General features: G+C 37.7%; 1 long non-coding RNA gene across 2 annotated transcripts in view; it reads left to right on the top strand.

Annotated features, from left to right (window-relative positions):
• LOC148225328 (uncharacterized) overlaps positions 1-19,303 on the top strand; it is an 80,977-nt gene extending 61,674 nt beyond the window's left edge. For both annotated transcript variants that reach the window (XR_015801564.1, XR_015801572.1), the window contains exons 2-3: positions 15,659-15,733; positions 17,974-19,303. This is a non-coding gene — a long non-coding RNA (uncharacterized LOC148225328). The remainder of the gene's footprint in view (positions 1-15,658; positions 15,734-17,973) is intronic.
• The last annotated feature ends 3,408 nt before the right edge of the window (positions 19,304-22,711 follow it).

Below are 22,711 nucleotides of genomic sequence, written 5' to 3'. Positions count from 1 at the left end.
ACTGAACTTGTGCACATCTCAGTTGGTAGTAACAGAAAAGAGATTATCTTATGTGCAAGTAGTAAAGAAACATCTTGTAAGGTGAATCACTGGTCTAAAATGCTTTGAGAAAAAGAGGATTGCAGTACTGTCAAAGGCTGGAAATATTGCTGATATTCCCCCTCTGTGTTCCATGGTTCATGTTCCCCATGGTCTGGATCTGGATCCTCAGAAGTATCTGGCTAAGGAGGAGATACAGTATTGAAGGTGACATGAAGCTTGGGCTGTGTGAATTTGGACTTGCATCCCAGGCCTTGTGTTTAGAAGCCAGATAGCACAGTGTCACAGAGCTGTGTGCTGGTACCTCAGGATTTGCTTTATGGATAAGATTCACAGTCTCTGCACTCTTCTTTCATCTAACAAGGGAACATTAGTATTATTGCAGAGACTGATGCTTAAATTTGATTGATAAACAATGGGAAGCAAAGACAACTGGCTGTGAGCCTCATCTGTCCAAACCCATTTCTTGATCAAAATCAGCACCTGCAGACTTGTTGATAAGCCCCAAAGCATAGTTCTTCAGGAAATACTGAATTCAAATTCTGGCTGCCTGACAGAGATGTCACAGTAAGAGAAAAAGGTAATTTGGCACTGCCTCCAGTAGAGAAAGGCCACCTGGAAACTAGCCCTGAAAAAACAAAAGCAGAATGGATTGTGAGACAATACCTGGACAAGAGTCTGATTTTTCTTTTCACATTTCCTGTAGCAGATGGGGATTATGACCAGTAAATAGAGGGGCAAGGATGCAAAATGGGCTCCTATAATATTGTTGTTCTCCCTTGAAGGGCTCAGACCCACCAGGATTACACTGGTTATATCTGAAATTTCATCAGTCCTACAACTTAGAATCATGTAAGCTGCACACCTATTATCATGCATACAGGAAGTGTTTGCATTCCTTTGCTACTTTTGAGACTATTAGCAGTTCTTCTCTTGTTCCTCCAGCAAAAGTGCTGCAGAGTAATCCTACAGACAATCTTAACAGCTCATTCATAGGAATTGACCACTGTAAAGGGAAGTCTCCTTTAGCCTCTTTGGAGATAAAATATGCTGCACTCCTCATGACTGGGGAGAAAGATTGTAAGGGTAAAATTATTTGCTCTGACTTTCCAGCTAGTTTCTACTCTTCATGAGCTGGTTATATCTCTATCCATTTTTATAAATACAGAATCAATTTCTCAAGAAGTTATGCATTTAGATGTCCTTAGACCACCAACATATCCTCTCAGCCCTGTCCATAGCTGTAGGAGGTTGTAGAAAGCTAGAACATCTAAATGTTTTATTTTATCATTGTGTTGCCAAAGTAACATAACACCTGGACAGCTTATTTGCAAAATGATAGATTAACACAAACCTTTACCTTTCAGCAAGGTAAGTGCCTTGTGGTATCACTATGTGATGGAATACTGCACCTAATCTCAGTGTTAGTTCACTGGGTATGAGCACAAGGTTCCTGCAGGAGGGTTTGCTACGTGATGTAGAAAATCCCAGAGTATTCCCAAAACGATACGAGGCCTCTATCATCTGGGAAAGGAAAGTAATGAAAAAGAAATGCAAAAATGCTGATGTTGCTTCTTCAGGAAGAGTTGGAACATGATCCTATGAGCAGCTGGGGAAAGGAGAGACATGAGAGCTACGTGGTAGGGTGTGGTTTGGAAAGGAGCTGGAAACAGTTTGAAAAACACTGCCTTTGGCTGTCAGCATAAAACTGACCATAATGGAGTGAGAAAAAATTTGCGATTTTGGCTCCCCGGGGCCAAACTAATCGCCTGTTTGCATGTGCGAATTTAACCTTCTGAAGTTAAAAGGGTGAATACTTCAGTGAGAGTCTGCATTAACATATCTTAGTTTGCAAAAGAAGGACAAAAACCAGTAAAAGCTGACTGCTACTGTGGCTGTACAGGCAGTAATTTTTTATCCAGCTTTATTTGATTTCATCTGATTTGTGTTTCTCTAGCCTTACTATGTGGTTAGTCTGCCCTTAAGAGAATTTGCCCTCAAAATATTCCAAGTACCCATGAAACCCAACTTAACTGTGAGCATAAAAAATGAGTCATGAGGAGCAGTTTAGAAATGGAGGCAAGCCAGAATGATTTTTCTGAAATATTTTCTTGATACAGCATGCCAGCAAAACTCACTGAAGCCTGAAAATATATGGAGCTTGTTTATTGTAGTACAAGATAAGTAGTGACACACCTAATGTATTACACTGATGTGATAAAGTAAAAGTGTTTTATAATATAGAAAAAGAAATCCTTTTCATCTGTCCTTTTTCTCAAGAAAATGAGTCATAATAGCATGCTAACAATGCCAACAATAGAGTCTTATGCTTTTGAGGAAAAGGGAATTATTTCTCATTAATTTTATTTTCAATTAAAGACTGCTCCATTTGCTTCTCTTGGGATACATGTACTATAATTTTCAAAGCTTCAGTGTAATTTTCACTAATTTAATATGTCTATTGATCAATTGTATTAAAGTATTCCGTGTTTTTCTCTCATTGTTCATTCCCAACTGTTAGTTATTCTTGTTCAAAATTCTGGGGAAGGTGTTTTGTCTTGTGCTTTATAATTGATAGTTAACTGACCTGGCTGTTGTTGACTATAACTTTAAAAAAAAAATGAACTAGAGAAGAGGCCTAAAATATATTTCTGTTATAACAAGTGAGGAAGGTGTAGAAAGTTGAAGACTAGACACCTGTGCCTAAAGCTCAGCCTGCTGCTGTACTGTGTGTGGTTTTAGCACTTTTTCTACTGCTGGTGCTTTGCTTAACTAATCTGTGCCTGCTCAGGGATGTCAGTTAACTGTCTGTCTTCCTGTTTGCTTCTTGCAAGAGCTTCTGCCCAAAATATGGAGTTACAGAAGACATTTCTCTCTCTTCCTCTGGCCAAGAGGCACACAGCAGGACTGTGCAGTGGTAGCAAGCTTCAGGGAGTGCACTAGCTTTGTTGCTCCTTTTTTATGTTTACTTGAAGGAGGATCGGGTGGTCTGAACAATCTTGTTGGTTTCTGTGAAACTGTCTTCCACAAACAACATCTGACCTACAGTGAATAGTCCTGTGTTGCTCTAAAAGGAGATTTTTTCTAATGGAAGAGTTGAAAGATCAAAGTTTTGTATAGTTAGACTGGTTAGATGATCAGTTTTGGCTGCAGAACCTGTCACTTGCTAGCATTTTTTCTCAGTTTTTAGGTAGAAGCTGCTCTTTGTAATAGATGCCCTACAAAAGGGCCACAAAATTTTGACATTGCTCAAGAATAAACTTTAATAAGAAGTTAATTAAGACTTCAATCTTAACAGCATTGTGAAACATGCAGGAAGTATTACCCAGTTGCCTTAAGACTCCTATTACTGACCATAGAAACAAATTTAGAGTAAAATGCCCACAAATTGTCTGTTATCTTTTAAAGATTAATTTATGGTTTGTCACAATGGTTACAGCTACTCTAAAGCTGAATTCTCACTTCTGAAACATTCAGGTGAGGATTCAAATACAGAGTGACTGGTTTTATTGCAACATCTGAACAGCAACATACAGTTCTAGCTACTGGTCATGATGAGAGGTCTAAAAAGCCTGCTTTTGTCTTGTTACAGCTATGAAATACACTCTTTGATGCATTCTTGAGGAGTAGATTAAGCACTAATATAAAAATTCCTTCTCATTTTTTCTTGTTGACTTTACATGCCAAGGCACTGAACTTGTCAAATGGCAAACTTACATTGTGTGAAACAGTTCTGGAGCACTCAAGTTTCCTTCCTAAATCACTGTCATTTTCCATTTGGTTTTGGTTATTTTCTTCTCCACCAATTTCCTTCCCTCCTGTCCCCACGCAGTGCTTCTGATTTATAATTATTAGTGAGGTACTGCACTGTCTCCAATCTGATTGAATAATTCAGCCTTCACTGTGGACAGACATGAGGGGAATGTATGCAGCCTCTTCTCTCCTCTTATGTGTGCCTGGTGAACTGAGAGGGGTGAGATCAGCTTGGGGGCTTTGTGTTCCTTGTGCTTAGGGACATCCCTTCCCTGTGTACTCTGCTCATTTTGTATAGCCATGAAGTGGTTATTACACAAAGGTGGCCCACGACTGGGCAGATAATCTCCTTAAAGCAGTTAAAAATGTTCGAATATTCTCCAACAAACTCCATTTCAACAGCCCGTCAAAATGAATATCTTTTAACAAACTAATCTTAATAAAAAATTCACACTGTAAAAATTGCAATCACATTTGAAATATTAAAAATAGCAAACAATACCTTTTAATCAAAAGTACTGTTTTTTAAATTTTGTCTAGGGAAAAAGTTACATTGATATATGTAAAAGAATAATGATATAAAATCAATAGCACCTCCTAACCAGTCCCTTTTAATATCTTTACTGATGATTTGGATGAGGGGATCAAGTGCACCTCAGTCATTTCACAGACAACTCCAGGCTGAATGAAATTTTCTGGAGGGCAGGAAGGGCTCTAGATCTGGACAGGCAGGATCAATTGTCTGAGGTTCAATAAGGCCAAATTCAGGGTCCTGTCACAACAACCCCATGAAATGCTGCAGGTTTGGAGAAGAGTGGCTGGAAAGCTGCTCAGCAGGAAAGGATCTGAGGGTGTTGGTGAACAGCAGCTGAACAGAGATGTTCAGAGTATGCCCAGGTGGCCAAGAAGGCCAATGGCATCCTGGCCTGTACCAGCAATAGTGTGGCCAGCAGGACCAGGGCAGTGATTGTCCCTCTGTGCTCAGCACTGATGAGGGCTCACTAAATCCTGTGTCCATTTCTGGGCCATGCCCTGCAGGAATGATATTGAGGTGCTGGAGTATGTTCAGAGGACGGCAGTGAAGCTGGTGAAGGGTTTGGAGCACAAGCCTCATGAGGAGTGGCTGAGAGAGCTGGGGTTGTTTAGCCTGGAGTAAAGGAGACTCATAGGGGTCCTTCTTGCTCTCTACAAGTGCCTGAAAGGAGGCTGCAGTGATGTTGGGTGTTGGTTTCTTCTCCCACATAATAAGTGTTTGGACAAGAGAAAATGACCTCAAGTTGTGCCACGTAAGGTTTAGATAGGATGTCAGGGAAAAAATTCTTCACCAAAAGGATTGCCCAACATTGGAACAGGCTGCCCACAGTGGTGGTAGAGAGGTATTAAAAAGACATGTAGACGTGGCACTTAGGGACATGGTTTAGTGGGGGACTTGATAGAGCTAGGCTAGTGGTTAGACTTGATCTCAAAGGTTTTTTCCAATCTAAATGATTCTATGACTTTATGATTCTATTCTAATACCACAACTACTAAAAGTAAGAACTATTTTATACAAATAGAAAATCATAGTTTCTCTTTGATTTGTACTCATCAAAAGGCAGACTTCCACCATTCAGACACCTGGCTCAAGTCACAGATACTTTTCTTCAGTTCAGTTGTTTATTTGCCTAATTCCCTAAAACAGCTCATAAGAGGAAGCTCAATATCAATATGGCTCCTATTTCTTTTCCAAGTATCCATGCTTTTCAAGTTTCTATTGCCACTGTCTCCTGAAGACTCAAAGGTAAAAAAATTCTTGATTGAAGAGGGAATTTCATGTATAGTGTTGAGCAAATTTCCTAGGAAGTGGGAGAAAATTCACTAGGTTTTTTGGATGTATCTTTCTTTCAAGTGAAGGCCAGTGCCTTTCAAGTTAGATAAAAATCTGAATTAGAGATTAATGTTTGGGTCCTAGATAGAGGTTCTGACTCGCTGGTAAGAACTGATATGGTTTGTGAAAATCCTAAGTTTTTATGAACAGGGAACTGTAAAAAGATGCAGAGTTTTGCCACCACCTGCTTGAACACAGTCAGATGTTTAACATATCCTGAGTGACAAACTTTTTGAAATCAGACAGCCTGGGTGTACTCCATATCAAAAGGGGCACACTAAGCAAGTGTGCCTGTTTTTGGATAGTGAAGATAGAGAAAGTCCATGTTTGAGACTAAAACTGTAATGAATACTTCATGCAGCTAGTAAATTAACAACTTTATAGCAAAGAACTTTTGAGGTACAAAAAGACAGACAAAAAGGACTCTCTAAGACTACTGCTATTTCTGACAAAAACAGTCTGGATCAGTCTAACATAGAAAATACATTTCTTTCCAACTCCTAATAATAGGACTCTAATTACAAATGGAGTCTCCTACTATGAAGGATGCTACATTTTATGGTTTGAGAATTTAGGAAAAAGAAAAGTAATCATCTTAAATTTTTGGCATGCATAGACCTGTTTGCATCTTTGTGAGAAACTCACAGTATAAACTTTAGGATAAACAATTGGAGGCCTTCAGGGGCAAAGATGAAAAGAAATTACATCTATATGGTTTGTGGCTTCCATGGTATATATGGCTGTCAGAATTAGCAGGCTAGAACAAACACTGTTTACATTATTTCAGTGTTTGGAATTGGATTTCAGTGCTTTAGTTTTGAAATACAGGAGAGGGTAAGGGACGATAGGACAATGTGCTTGGCTTTGCTGCTGTTGTGACAATATCCAAAGAAGTGTGAGCAAGAACATGGTTTTGCACAGTGCCTCTAAAAGTCATATTTAATTTGAGCTTTAGCTGTAGGCCGAGTCAGCAGTTGCTCATGGCAGTGCCTCCAAGGAAAATGCTAAAGCCACAAAAGAAGTCACCACTCTGGTATGTATAAATTCATTTTGCTGGTTAAAAATTGCAGTGGCAACTTGAGTGACTGCAGTAATGACTATTTATGCCAGTAAATTTTTCCTGGATGCTGTATTCACTGTCCTTCCTGAATACACACAGTATCTCCATGATGTGCTTTCTTTCAGCAAAAATCCAGTCTTTTTTTGTATTGATACTGATCAAATTTGTCTTCTGAGATGGTCTGATATATACAAAATGGTACTAATGACTGTGACTCAGTAACTAGCCATTTCTACTTCCACCCTCCAAGACGATCCCCTAAAAACAGCTGGGTTAATTTTACTCTCTCCTTTCCCTTTACTTGGTAGGAATAGCTTGGTCAGGTATCCAGGAGCCTTAGTCAGGTATCCAGAGTTTGCTGATGCAAGATTTTGATTATGTTCCTGGGAAGCTGATGCAGAGAATGCCAGCAGTATGTCTTATTATCTTGTTTATATGTAATAGGCATATAGGGAAGTTGGTTTGAAACTCCAGAATCTCAGTTAGGTAGTATATTACCCTCTCTGACCAAATAGTATGTAGGAGGTGTGGAATTAGGTCCTTGGATAGCTAATCTATAGCTGATCTTTCTTACAAGGGCATTATTCTTTACTTTGGTAATGAGTTGGGAATCAAGTAAATATAAATCAAGATTAACAGAATGAAGTAAAATGTCCTTAAAACACATCTGTGGTAGATGTGGCCAGGGCACATTGCTGGGTCATGTTCAACCTGGTGTCCAGTAGGATCCCTAGGTCATTTTCTTCAAAGCATCTTTCTAGCATGACATCCCCCAAAGTATATTGGTGCCTAGGATTATTCCTTCTGGGGCAGGACTTTGCACTTCCGTGTGTTGAACTTCATGAGGTTCTTGTCAGCACCTTTGTCCAGCCTGTTCAGATCCCCTCGGATGGCAGCAAAATCCTCCAGAGGGTCAGTCACTCCACCCAGTGGTTGGGAGGAGTGCTGAGGATACACTCTACCCTATCATCCAGAAAGAGAACATTTTTTTTCTGAAGAAATTCCACCTATACCTTACTCTGAGAAGAAGCCAAGCAATGGTAGAAATCAATGTGGGTGTTAATGCATTAGTTCTTGGGGAGAAAATTGTAGGTCAAAATTAGTTAGAGCATCTCAAAGATCTTGGATCTTGTATCCAAGGGTATACCCTTGGATGAAAGTACCTTGGATGAAAGGACTAGATAACTCCTCATTTATTTTATACTGATTTTTCCTTTTCAATTCCATGCTTACACCTTTTTCTTTAAGGAGGCAAAGCTAGAAACCCTCACTTTTTTTTTTTTTTTTTTTTTTTTTTTTTTTTTTTTTTTGCTTATAAACAAGCAATGGAAAGAACTCATTCCCAATGACTAATTATCTCTGCAATTTTCACTGGAAAAAATGTGGCTGAAATGTTGATAGTTCTAATGATCTAGAGCAAAGCAAAAGAGTTACACACTCCAGTTTTTTCACTGGTTCTGGTATACATAAACAAATCATTAAATAGGAGTAATGTGCAGAGGTGAAGGGAAACTGACTTCAAGGTTTGCCCAGATTTTGATATGTGAAAGAAACTAGGTTTACCAGCCCAGATTAAATAAATTCTGCTATTTTGGGGCATGGTGTCTGCCTGGCTTTATTTTCAACTTAATTAGATTGAACTTTATTGAAAACAATCATGTGGAAAATCTTCTTCAGGCCAGTGAAAAGAAATGAGAACTAGTTAAATCATATTCAAAGAGAAAAGTGGTTGGGTCCATTTGAGATTCTTAAATGTACTGGAGACTGTCTCTCTTTTTTAACACAGGCGTGTGAGCCCAGGCTTGTTTTGTGGTTTTATAATGAGTCAATGTTGCAGGATTAAAATTCTCATATTCTTGTGTTGTTTACTTGCTTTTAATATTATCTGAAACAATTTTTTTTGGTAGTAGTTAGGCTTGATTAATGTAGGACCAAGAAAACAAACAGAGAAATTTGAACCCAGGAAATGGTCCTAAATGGGTTATGAACATGCATGGTGGAAATAAACAAATATACTTATTTCTAAAAAAATTATAAAAATGCTTTAATTTTAAACTCAGCATAAGTAAGGAAATAAGTTATTCCCACTGTAAGACAATACATCTTTGGAAGCTCCCTGGAATTATTTCCTGGCATTTCTCCTAATGTCTCTTTTTGGAATGTAATCTGTCATTCTAACTCTCTGCTAAAGAGGGGAGCACACAAGAAGCACATTAGTTAAAAATCAGACAATGACTTTGTAACTCTGGGCTTTATTTTTTCCAGTCGCTCTCTGCATTTAATTAATAACTGAACTCCACCAGATCTATATTTCATTCTTTTCTTTTTACTGTCTAAACCACTGAGAAATAGCAGGCTACATTTTCCTGTGTACATAGCTGAAATGCCCTCAGCAAGGAGTTCTGCCATGTAAATGAGGCCAAGCTGGAATTGCTGTGTGGGCAGGCAATGCATAATAGTTTAAAAAGTAGCTCAGAAGTCAGGAGTTTCATAAAAGGAGCAACTAGCCAGTGGAAATTCTCTCACCGTTGCTGTACACTTGAGTAAAATTGTTACCTAATCACTGTGCAACTTTCCCTGTAGGTCTTTGCCAAAATACTCCTACATCTCAATTTGTGTGTGTTTCCTGTTAATGTTAGTGCTTACTAGCTACAGTACAAAGCTTGTGTGTAAATGAATGTGCATTGAGACTCCAAGGAAAAATATACTTAATTTTTGTCAAAATACTTTCAATTTGAGGTGTTTCTATATATGCTTTTATCAGAAACAATTTCAGGGGAGAAGATTCAATTTTTACATGAATAACAATGTAACTGTTATTCAGAAACCTTCTTGCTTTCTTCTCCTGCCTATGCTTCACACATCTCCAGAAACCCTCCTCTGCCAAAACTCAAACATGGTCAGAGTCCTGATCTAGACTGAGTAGGAGAATGGTTGAAGAGAGGAGACTGAAGGCAGAAAATTTTTTAAGAAGAAAGGAATGCTCTTTTGGATTCCTTTTTCCCTTCTGCCATGATTAGTCCTGTCAAAAAAACCAATGAAAAACTGAATCTAATTTTTTCAAGTGTTCTTTAAATAAGTCCATTTTTATAGCTAATGTAGACCAAGTGCATTTAATTCTATTGTTTCTAATAATAATTTCCTTTTAGACCTGGTGCGTAGTGGTTAAAGGATAAAGGTATAATAATTCATTGGCAGAATGTGTTTAGTTTTTTTGTCTGGACCAAAAAATCTTCTAACTCATTCACTTTATACCTGAAAACCCATAGATAAATAAAATGGTGCAGCTGTGTTAATTAAATTTCTCATAAATTCACTACACGAAATATAAGGGCTTTGAGATGTGCCAAGTCTCAGTATTTCTGAATATGGGAAAGTCTAAATACTTGGAAATTCTCTAGCATGAATTGTTTTTAAAATTATGGCAATGAACTGTATAATAAAGTATTTTGGGCTTATGGCAAAGCCAAATGTTTGCAAAACTTCAAGGATTTTGCTTGCTACAAAATATTTATGAACATTCTTTGTAATAAAAGAAATAAAATTCTTAGGTGAAGTAAGAAAAATGCACCAGAGGGAATAGAACTATTGTTTGTGCTTCCTGTTACTGTAAACTAGAGAATGAACTGGGACAGTCAGCAGGAGTCCTTGCAGGGGATTCGTCCCAGTGAAAGTTTTGCAGATCATATTTTGTTTTAATTTTTTCATGCTGTGATCTGTGTACCACTACTTTCCTCTGGCGCTGATTGAGGAGGACACTCCTCTTGGCTGTTGTGAGGCATGTGAGGTACTGATGTGAGCAGAACTGCCTGGCACCCTCTGCCTCCAGGCTGGACTCCCCCACTACTGAATTATATCTCATTGTTTAAGTTAGGCAAGGAGCTTGTTTTTATTTCTGTCTGGGGAAACTTAATTTCCCAGGTGCATATTAAGGGGAACAGCCTTTGTATGGGGGAGGAGGGAGTTTGTTGTGGCTATGCACCTCCAGCAATTAATCTTTGCTTTTAAATAGCCACTGGGAATTTCAGTAAATCAGTTTTTCTTGGGGAATGTTTAGCAACAGAATTGTATTGCCACAGCTTCTGCACAAATAGGATGCAGGGCCTATATTTTGACTATTAACGAAAATTATATAATCCTATGCAATAAAACACACTACAAAAGTATATATGCCACGTGATACTGGTGAATAAAGTTGCAGAATTTGTCTTTCATATTCCCCTTTGTTTTTTATATGCTTGCTACTCTGAATATAATAACTTTTCTTCCTTTTTTCAGGATAAATTTTCAGTTTTTTACAAAGCCCTAGTTCCTAAGATACTTGTATTTTTTTCCTTCTTAAAGCGCTATATTAAAGATATTGTTTTTATATGTATGTGAATAACACAGCATAAGAACTGTATTCTTTTCCTACACAGCTCACTTTCTAAGCAGTTATTGTAATTTTAAAACACTTTGGACATCTATATGTGTCCATAGATTCTTGCTTTGTCAAGCTAAAATTGTATTCTAGGTTTCCTGTTGAAAACGGTATTAGATTTTTCAGGTTAAATGCTTAGCCATTTGCAGCTTCAAAAAGCTCAAAAACATTGCTAAATCTTCTTGAAGCCTTATGAAAGAATATGATGAAGTGATTTCTAAAGCACTTTTCTTGGCCAAAATGTTTTTGTTGCGATTTATGGAAAATATGGAAAATACTAGGGAAGATACCTACTGCCTAAAAAGCAATATTCTATACTATTAGGCTGATTCATCAAGCACAAAAAAACCCAAAGAAACCTGAGAACGTGCTGCATATGCTGCGTGAACACACTTAATTTTAGAGAACAATTCTATTTTTTGTTACAGTGGTAATTCTTTCAGGAATTTTGTCCTACACTATTGATGTATACATATGACTACCTCTGCTGTCTGAGACAATAATGTCATTAAAAGAATACAATAGAAAATGTTGAAAAAACACAAGTGGAAGCCCTGGCCTGGGCCCTGCCAGCACCAGTCCTGCTTTTTCTTTGTTTTCTGCATTACGCAGAAAAAACAGTGTACCAGAAAATACACTAGCACATGCATGAAATTTTAATACGTTTTTTTTTCTTCTCAGGGTCACAGATTTATCAAAGGTGAAAAAATCCCCCAGACACAAACCCAAAGTGTCATATTCAGAAGAAATATTTGCACAACGACTGCATAATATTATTGTAGCAATCTGAATAAAAGGAAGCCAAATTTCTATTCTAAACAAATCAACCAAAATTTGAAGTTTGAGGTACACTTTACTCTTTTTAAAAAAATGAGTTCTGCATGATTTTGTTCTGCAATTTCCATTAATTTGCACAGTTGTCTCCCAGTGTTATGTTTCTCTTTTCAGAGTTGGTTGTGGTACAGTACACAGTTACATAAACCAAACAGCAGCAGGCCTTAGGAAGGCACCTTACTCCATGTGAATTAGTAATTAGGCAGGGTTAGCAAATTCAGTTCATACATAGATTATACTCAGACACACAAGACACGTGTAATATTCACTTCATATAATGAAACATACAAGAGATGCTAACAAAATGATTATTTGTTTGTTGTCATTGACAAGATCCCTGGCAACCAAACCAATACCTTTAAAATTAACAAATTCAATAGGTATTAATAGGCTCCCATATGATTACTCCATAATTTTTAAAAGTTCAGCAGTTGTTTTCTTTTTCCTTGAAAATGTATTTAAATAAAAAGAATTTTTGGGCAACAGAGGACTTCTACAAACATCACACAATTGCATTCTGCAAGTTTCAAGTATATTCCACAAGTTTCCATAACTACAGAGTATGTTTTCTGCATCTCTTTGCATCCTGTTGAGTCTAATCATAGGGCTGAAGGTGACCTGATTAAACAACCTATCCAATGTGACTGCCTCAAGGAAGTATCAAGTCAATATCATTCCTGATGAAATGTCTGTGTAATACATTCTTGAGCACTTTCCGTGATAGGCATTCTGTTCTTCTCAAAGAAATTGTAGTAATGCCACTTGGTGTCCTTACATCAGGGATTCTATGTCCCAATGTCACCATCACCATGTTTCTCTTTTGCTTTTTGCCGTTGCAAAAGTATTCAGTTCTACTGCTTGAAACGACACAAATATTGCAAATATAAAGGCCAGGCTGGAAATATTAACATCTGGAAATATTAGCTTCAGGACTATGCCATTGTAAATATAAAATATAATTTTATAATCCTAGGAAAGGTGTCAAATCGTGGTAGAACCTGGTAATGGGAACTAGTGGGGAACTAGTGTTGGAAATAAACAGACATCTCTGGATATTTTCTGCTCTTTGGGTGATAGTGAATTAATATGATCCAGACAACGAGAAAGTATTCTCTGTTGCTCTTGCTGTTCTCCAAGTGGGAGAATTTCGATGGTTTTCAGTAATCAAGTCTTTCAGCTAAGTAAGATTAAGCCAGGATAGACTTCCACTGGTTATGAATTAATTATGGAAAGAAAACAGACACCAACCCTCGAACAAATGTGTTAATATTTAGCAGGAAAATAAAAATAATATTTAAAACTATAAAAGTAGTGAACTTCATTAAAAGCAAGCCTAGCAAAACACATTGTATTATGTGCTAATAGGCATTCTATAAAAACATCTTTTTTCCACCACAGTTCTGCTTCTCCAAAGAAAACTTGGAAAAAAACTTTAGTTCCTGACGTATAAAAAAAATCTTTCATTTAAAATACTTGATTTGAAGGCATTAATCCTTTGGTTATTACCAATGTATTTCAGCTTGTGATTTTTTCCTGTTATGAGATTGTGGTTAACATATAGATTGTAAACTGAGATAACTACTGGTATTAGTTATTCACTATTGTTAGATACTTATCTGTTAAATAACTAGAATTAGTAGATATTTAGAATAGAGACTTGACAAGGTATAGGCCTTATCAAGCCTGTAAAAGGGGGAAATCATGCCTTGGGTTTTAACTTTTATATTTTTCAGACTCTCTGCTGCTTGGTGTGTAACTCTGAAACTTCATGTTAGGTGTTAGTAAGTTCTCCTCACGGATAGTTAGACAAAACAATCCCTTCCCAGCTGGAGAATCAAAGACATCTGTTACCCAAAAAGCATAAAGAACAGCGAGGGAAAGGGGGCAACCCAGGGGGCTGAGACTTCATAGCCTGGGGCTATGGTTGGACAATTGACTCCAATGTGTAGATGAACTAAAATTTATAAGAGTAAAATTTAAAATATAAATTATATAAATTATAAATTTATAAATTATAAAATTTATAAGAGTAAAATCTTATGACCAGGATCCATCTTGGATGATTTGGGTGTAGCCCCAGCAGAGTTTTTGCACTGCCCAAAGTGTATCCCTTCAATAAATACTTATTTTATTCCTTTTGCTCTATCTAGTTGCTGTTCCAGGTCAGACTTTCCAGGCATCAGTTCTAGTCTTCTTTAAGACATGGAGGAGATTACAGAGCTTCCTTTCAGTGTCCAAGAGCTGTGTGACACCTCAGCCTGAACTAAGGGTGATGCAGTGTCATTTCTTAGCTACTGCCATGTACAGTGGCCACACTGAGATTCCTGATCCTCAGAACAGTCGTGCACACTGGTAGACTTCTGCTTCTGTTTCTGTACTTTGAATCCATTGCTATCAGTTAATCCAACCATACTGCAGCAAATTTATGTAATTTTAAAATTTGACTTTTTATTAGGCATTTATTCAAGAGAGTAGATTAAAAAAAAAAACAACAATGAAACCCTGTTTCCGAGGAGGCAAGCAAATTTTGTCTGCAGTTAATGTAACCAGTCCTTGTTAGGTGCACCTTCTGTCCTAGAAAGCAGCTAACACCTGAAATAATTATGTGCATCAAGGGCTGTAAGAAGAATCATATTTTGCTGAAAGGGTGCATTATTTGACAGTTCTACAATTCTGGATCAGGAATTATTTTGAGCATATTACTGTTGGAATCTGTAAGTCAAGACTTCTCTCTGAATTCTTCAGCGAGAATCAGAATGCAGGGATTGATTTAAAAACCTCTGGATGGATTGAAGTATATTAAGCCACTCACACTTAAAGTAGAGGTGTAAGTTTAAGTTTTAGAATAAGCAAGTAAGTAAGTAAGTGGAATAAGTTTAAGTGCTTTTAGAAAGCAAAGGTCTCAGATATCAGTGTAGAAGTGCGAGTTCTAGTGAAGGTTGAAAAACATAGTCCTAGATACTAGTGTTTCTGTAGAGGCTCCAGGAACATAGTTTTAGACATAATAAAACTATAGTAAGAATATTGCTTACATTTTTCAAATAGAACAAGGTAGATCATATAGGTAGTTTATACATAACCTGGCGTGCTAAGAAACTAGAATTCTAATAGGTTAAGAAGTAGTGTTTGGAGTCTGTCTTTAGCTTGTTGGGAAGTTTGTGTATAAGAATCTATGCACTGGGGAGAGATTCACTTTTTGCCTTTGCTTTTGCCTTTTGCTTTTGTTCCTGCTCTCTTCACCACCATCATCATCGCCCAAAGAAGATAGGAGCTGCCTCAGCAACATCAGCCCCTCTGGGAGCAGCTTCTGCTTCTGTTTGGGACTCTACACCAAAACTTAGCATGGACTTCAATGCTTGTGACTCTTTGCCTTTCGAGACTGATGTAACTTTGCAGTAAACAACTTTATAGCAACTATTAGCTGTTTGGCTCTTTAAAGAAGAAAATCACAACTCGACAAATAGTGCCCAGAGCACTGGAGAAATAACCCACATATTACAAATTGCTGTTCTATCTGAGCTCCTAAGAGCCCCTTTTCTTAGAGTTTCCTAGAGATGCTTAAGATGTAAGTTGGTTTAATGTAGTACAGTGCTCCAGGATGTATCTGATGCCTTGGATATAAAGTGCTATACAATCCAGTTTCTGAGGATTTTCACTTCACAGTCTTTCCTTTTTGTTTTCTCAGGGAATCCTTTAACAATGGTGTTCTTTTCTATGAAGTTGCTTTCAGACCTGGGAACATAAAATCTCTCCTTGTGTGGTAAGATGTTTTACTACAGTAATCTTTTTATATACATAGATATGCATGTGTTTTAAAAAAATAGAGATTGGAGACCAAACCCCTTTCAAGAAGTCTCAAAATTCAAACCCCTCATTTCCCTGTTCCCCTGTGTCTCTGGGGGTGAAGGTAGCGATATCGGGAGTGAATTTGAGCCTACGGAGAAGAAGGAGTGAAAGGAAGGTATTTTAAAATATATTTTTTTTCTCATTATTTGATTGGTAATAAATTAAGCTAAATTCCCCATCGAGTCTTGTTTTGTCTCTGATGGTAATTGGTGAGTGATCACTTCCTGTTCTTATCTCAAACCACGAGCATTTTGCTGTCTGTTCTGTTCCTCGATCACTGAGGAGGGGAGTGACAGAGTAGTTTTGGTGGGCACCTGGTGTTGCACCATGCAACCTGGAAATAAGTAACTCAGTTTCTACATAATACAGAATGGATAACATCACACCTTTCTTGTTGAGACTAACTAGATGAAGCTCAACAAGAGCAAGAGCTGGGTTCTGCACCTGGGACTGGCCAGCCCTGGATGGATGGACAGACTGTGATATGAGAGTATATGAGAAAGCAGTGCCACAGAAAGCGGCCAGGGGGTCCTGGTCCATGGCAAGTTGACCATGAGTCAGCAGTGCCCTGGCAGCCAGGAGAGCCAACCCTGTCCTGGGGGCATCAGGCACAGCATCACCAGCCAGGCAAGGGAAGGGATTGTCCTGCTTTGCTCTGAGCTGGGGCAGCCTCACCTCCAGGGCTGGGGGCAGATTTGCATCCTGCCCAAATATATCTTTTATAAAAAGTATAAAGCTAATAGAGAACATTGAAAGGAGAACCATGAGGATAGAGAATGATCTGGATGGGAACAGCTGAGGCCACTTGGTCTGTTCAGCCTGGAGAAGAAACTGAGGGGAGACCTCATTGCAGTCTGGAGGAGGGGCAGGCACTGATCTCTGTGGTAGCTGGTGACAGGACTTGAGGGAATGGCCTGAAGTTTCATCAGGAGAGGTTTAGTCTGGATATCAGGAAAACATTATCCATGCAGAGGGTGTTTGGGCACTCGAACAGGTGCCCAGGGAAGCGGTGACAGCATTCATTTGGACAATGCTCTCAAGCACATAGTGTGATTCTTGAGGTGTCCTGTGCAAGGCCAGGAGTTGGACTTTGATGATCCTAATGGGTCCTTTCCAACTCGGCATATTCTGTGATTCTGTAATTCTGCCTTGGAGAAACCTACTAGTAAGAAGAAATACTTGCTAAGAATTGTCCTATTAAATATCCTATTAAAAATGATTTATCAACATGCTCTCAATTTTGTTTGTGTATAAATGACATTATTTTGCACATTATGCTGATTTTTAGTACGTTTATGATAACTGAATAGAAAAATATTGTTTGAGTTTGAAAAATATTCTCTAAAGTTCTATTGACAATCATAGAGAAAGGATCTGAAATAATGCACAGCAATAAAAATAATTTATGTTTGTTTTTCTCTGAATCATTCTTCTTTTACTTCTTTTATTAAATGTTAGCAGGATGTAAATAATGGGATCATACCCTCCCTTTCTGATTGAGTAATGGATTCTCTGCTGCACACTGAACATATTTTTTTTACTATAAAGAACATATCAAAATTAATAGTACCTTATATGACTACACTAGCCAAGGTTATAAGTTGGGCAACATGACATAATTTGAAAACAACAGATGGACAAAGCTCTCAAGCCCTTTTTCAAGCCTGATACAGAGCAAGCATTAAAGTGGATATCATTAAATTATATTAATAAGCTAGAGGATATTGAGAATAACTGCAAGAAACTAGGAGGTAAGAAAGGGAAAGTGCCTATGTTCATCCTTATTCTGAGAAGAGTTGCTACTTCCAGCATGTTAAGTTATGAATAATAGGCAAAAAATGGTGATGAATTTGAAGTACTTAAGATAGGAAGGAAGTTCAAGTGTACTATCAAAACCACCCATAATTTAGGTCAGAATTTCACTTATCCTATAATATTATACATATAAGTAAGCAAAGTAAGCTCCTGGAAGTTTAGTTTTGAATTTTGAAAATATTTTTTTCCCCTCTTAGCAGAATGCAGCCAGAATAATTCTTTCCAGTATATGCTCGACTCATGTTAAGCTTGAGAAAGGACTTGTGTGCCCTAAAGCTTGAAATTTCCCTTTTTTTGACAGCACTATTTGGTCTGATATAAACTGTTATCTCTTTCTAGATGTTGATTTCAAGGAGTGACGGACTAAAATACAGAAGAGATGGTGTTCAACTTTGTACCACAGAAACAAATTTTAAAATTAGCACTGATACCTGTAGAAGCCCGATCAGAACAGGAAGACTGTGTTATTTTAACATTAGGTAATGGCATTATTACTGATCACAGGCATTGCTCATTTTTCAGAGTAGTTCACAGTCATGTGGGTATGTACCATTAGCCTGGGTACAGCAGGGGAGATCAGCTGATGTGTAAAGCCCTTCCTAAGCTTAATTGGCTAGTTTTGCATTTCCTGATGTTAGATTTCCAAATCAATAATCCTGTAAATGCACACAAACAGCTGTGATGAGACAGAGAATTTGATTTGCTGCTGCTTTTGAAGACAAATCACATTTGCAATGGAAGATATTGAACTTAAAGAGAATATGCCCTTGCAAATTTTCTTACCCAAGGGGAAATGATAAAATTGAATGTCAAGGTCATCATGACAGGCAACACGTGCCTCGCAGAACATAAAACGGCAGCTTTAGAGACTCTGGGTTTTAATGTTTTAATGTGGCCTGGGTTTTGGTATTTCCTTTTTTTTCCCCTTTTTCTGGTCCACATGGTAACAGCAGCAGCTGAGGTGCACAGCTGCACTGGGCGTGGGCAGGGACAGCATCCCAAGAGGATGCATAGCCAGGCAGGGACACATCATAGGCAAGGGTGGCTGTTGCAGTGCAACCAGCCCTGTACCACTGCATGGCCCAAGGACACTGGATGTGGTAGCAGTCCCTTCCTTTGGGCTCCAGAAATGGAAAGTGGTGGTACCTTCAATTAAACACCAAGAAATGCATTTATTTTAACAATTACATTAGGTTTTTGGACTGCTTCTTGTCGTGTGATTGAGCCAAATCAGACTGCGACAGCAGGAATATGAGCAAATAGGTTACTTAGTGTTTCTCATGTTTGCTTTTGGAAAGAATATATGTCAGTCTGCACATATTTCACACCGTGTAATGTAATAATTTTACAGAAGACACTGTGATTATGGAATTGAAGGGAAGTGCAGGGTATACATATGATAGCAGTTTAATATAAGAAAATCCTATTATTTGAACAATATCAGAGGGTGAGCAAGACAGCAGGAAGCATGTGAAAATTAAGTGATGACATTGAACTAATCAGCTACTTAACAATTATTTAACAATGTTATTCTTTTGAAATGCCTGTTCCCAGTGTACATCTTAGAGTGCATTATTTTTCTTCTCTTCTATGTAACTATTCACTACAGTTCTATACAAAATGGCTGTAAATGTCTTTCATGTAAATAAAAGGAAGCATGAAAGTGCAATGGGATTTTAGAATTTTTACAAAGGATTGTACATGGAACCTACCACTGGTTTAATGATGTCCTGTAGAATTGCTAGAGTTCTATTCAGAAGTGTAATCCCATTCAAAAGCTAGCATAACACCATGGTTATGAAGTAGCTCTTTGGTTATCCTATTCTTTTTACTCTTCCTTGTAAATCTATAATTTGCATAACAATTTTACAGTGACTTCTTAATAATGTGTAGCATGTCAAATGTTACTACTGGATTATGGGTAATCTGATTTCTTGAAATCCATTAACAATTGCACTCAGTGTGAATGTACAGGATCCTTTAACCTGATTGTCTCCTAGTCTGAGAACACTCAGGCAGGTTGCCTGTGACAAATGTGCCTATGTGCCTAGATTAGCTTCCTTGCTGTCTTCCACTGAAGTCTGCAGCAACCACAATTTACATGAAAGAGCAAGAAAATAAAACAGTTCACCCTACCTATGCTACTCCACCATTCTGGTATTTACAATGCTGGAGAGATACATCTGTCTCTGCACATGCAGAGTATGTGTATGCATATGCTTGTGAGCACCACGTTTATATGAGTGCGCTGATATTTTTTTTTAAGGTCTCTGAAGACTTTTTCTTCTACATTTATGTAGCTGGGGGAGGAAGGAATATAACTAGACACCCACTTTCTCTCCATGTCATTACAAAATAATTAGCAAGGGGAAGTTGACAAAACTAAGGGAGAGCAATGTATCACTGAAAATGGACAAACTCAGCAACTGTGTTGAAACCAGCTTGGAATTGTAATTCCAGCAGGGGAAGATCACAACTAATCACCTGAAGAAACCCACTGACTCAAAAGAAGAGAAAGACTGAGCATTAGAAGTGAGAGAATTATTTAACCAGCAGAATAAGAGGACTGTGTAGCCAATGGGCATTAATTTTTTGTTTGCCTAGATGTATAAATAGTGACAAGTTTTGAAAACCTCAAGACTCCACCACTGAGAAGTTCAGGATGAAGAAGGACCAATGGGATGTTGCTGGATCCATGGATAGTGACTGTCTTCTACCTGATCTCTCTCTCTCTCTCTCTCTCTCTCCCCCCCCTCCCTTTCTCTCTCACACACACATATACACTAGCTAGCCCCCACTTCTATTTATTTCTATCTCTTTACTTCACATTTGTGCTTAAATAAAATCCATATTATTGACTTCTGGCGTATGGTCTCATTTGCACCTTAGTTTGGGCAGAGACATCTCTCACTGCTTGGAGCTTAACAAATATAATCAGCAGATTGTGCACCTGCCTGAACCAGCTAATTGAATGAGCTTAATTGATAAAGTAAGCACATACAAACAAAAATAAAACTAAATTATTTGGAGCAAACGATGCACTCAACTGAAGTAGCACCATGATTTTTGTAAAAAATTATTTCTTACAAATGCTCCACTGAAACTGGGGATCTTCATCCCTGATAACAGCAAAAACCAAAATCTGAATCTGTATGTGGAACCAAGAGATACCCACCCTTCATCACTGGGCAAGGTCTGAGATGTTAAACGTCCAGGTCAGTCTAAGTATTTCGAATTGTGACATGTAATTACCACTATGAGAAGAGGGGAATTAGAAGTTCAGTCACTCTAAATGAAAGGCATTTTGTTCCAAGGTTATGACTTGTTAACATATTCAGAAACATCCACGTGTTTTTGGATATGGATAACATCTAAGCCTAAGGAGTCCTTATTTATCCTGAGAGTAGCTCTAGTCTGATAAATGTCTGCTAATATAATAAAGATATATATTCTTAATGAGTGTGCTTGTATGTTAATATGAGAAAACACAGATAAAATATTCTGCTGTTGCAAAAGAAGTACAGTGTTTGTAAAAAGGCAGCCAGTGAACAGAAAACAGGCTCTTGTGTAATATCCGAGTCTTTGTTGGTAGTGAACAGATGCTACACCAGCAGTCCTGGGACTTTCATGGAACTGCTATGAACATGTTCACAGCATGAGAATACGGGCAACATGCTGTTAAAATGCTGCTTCCCAAATCCCAGGGCTCTATAGAGCTGTTGTATTCTGCCTTAATTCAAAGGCATACTTAAAAAAAGACCCTTTATAGTGGAGCATTCTGAAATCATGTCAGTGATTTTATAGTTAGGTTTATGGCTGAAGGGCTGGGAAAGAAAATGTGTATCTCGCTATTTCCTGATGTATAAGAATCCACCTCTGGGTTTGAGATTCTTGGTTGAAGTACTAATAAAGGTCCTTTTCAAAAATCATATAGTAACTTAAGGGAATGCTTCCATCAACCAGATTTTTCTTGTGCTGCAAATACATGCATTAAGAAGCCACCACTGTACAGTGTTACAAGGATTTTTCTGTTTTCATTAAACACATTTTGGAAAGAATGAATGCTTTTGGGCAAATAATCTTATGCAGAATCTATGCGAAACACAGCATAAAAGGAAAAGTTTTGTTTACTTTTCTTTTTTTAAAGGGTTTTCAGGAACCTGTTTTTACTACTTAAGTCATGCTGGAATAATTTACGTGCTTTGCAATATTAAAGACAGTAGAAGAAAATAAACTTTATTTAAATAAAAGGTTTAAAATAAAGGGCATAACTGAGAACCATGATTATTTAGCAGAATATTAAACAAACTCTTCTTTAGATGATAATATTCAACTGTAGGTACAGTGTCAGTGACAAAAAATACTTTCAAAATCAATAAGAGGTTGTTAGAGCTCTGGACATTTTTTTATATTAGATTATGTATTATGTGCTTTTGAACCCTTAGCCCTCATGGATGCACAAATCTAATCCTTAGTCTGCATAGAAGACGTAAACCCACAGAGGAATAGTGAGAAAACTTGTTTTTTCATTTTGTGCAGTAACAACCTTTTACATTGCATTTCTGGCTTAATAGCAGAGACAGTATGTCTATGTTAGTCTTTCTGCTGCCATGTTGAAGCTTCTTTATACAAGTTTATGTTTTTTGTCTGTCCTGCGAGAGTACAAATTAGGCAGTTTCAGTACACTGTAATTACCTCTGAAGTGACTGTACCATGAACATCAAACCAGAAAAAGATGATTTTGGGAGCGACTGAGATATCAGCATATGCTTTTTGCAGCCCTGGAAAGTAAGAGCAGCTACTCTTTGTACTGTGGGTCACCTTCTAGGTATAGCTGAAGGTACAATGATAACTGGCTTAATATGCTACCAAAACTCTGGGAACAGGAAAATTATGAGGCACTGGTTAATTTCCACCAGAGGCTCACTTAAAAATATTCAAAGTAAAATAAATTTTTTCATAAAAAGCCAGGACTTTATGTTTGAATGGTTGTTACTCATTGGGATAGGACAGCATAGTTCAAGCACTTTCAGACTACTCTGCAGCATGAAATAAAGTGTACCAAAAAAAAGAAAAC

This window comes from Sturnus vulgaris, chromosome 1, assembly GCF_052056855.1.
Source record: "Sturnus vulgaris isolate bStuVul1 chromosome 1, bStuVul1.hap1, whole genome shotgun sequence".
NCBI classification, from domain to species: Eukaryota; Metazoa; Chordata; class Aves; order Passeriformes; family Sturnidae; genus Sturnus; species Sturnus vulgaris.
Note: the sequence above shows the minus strand (reverse complement) of the source record. Positions and strands in the feature narration are given on the sequence as shown.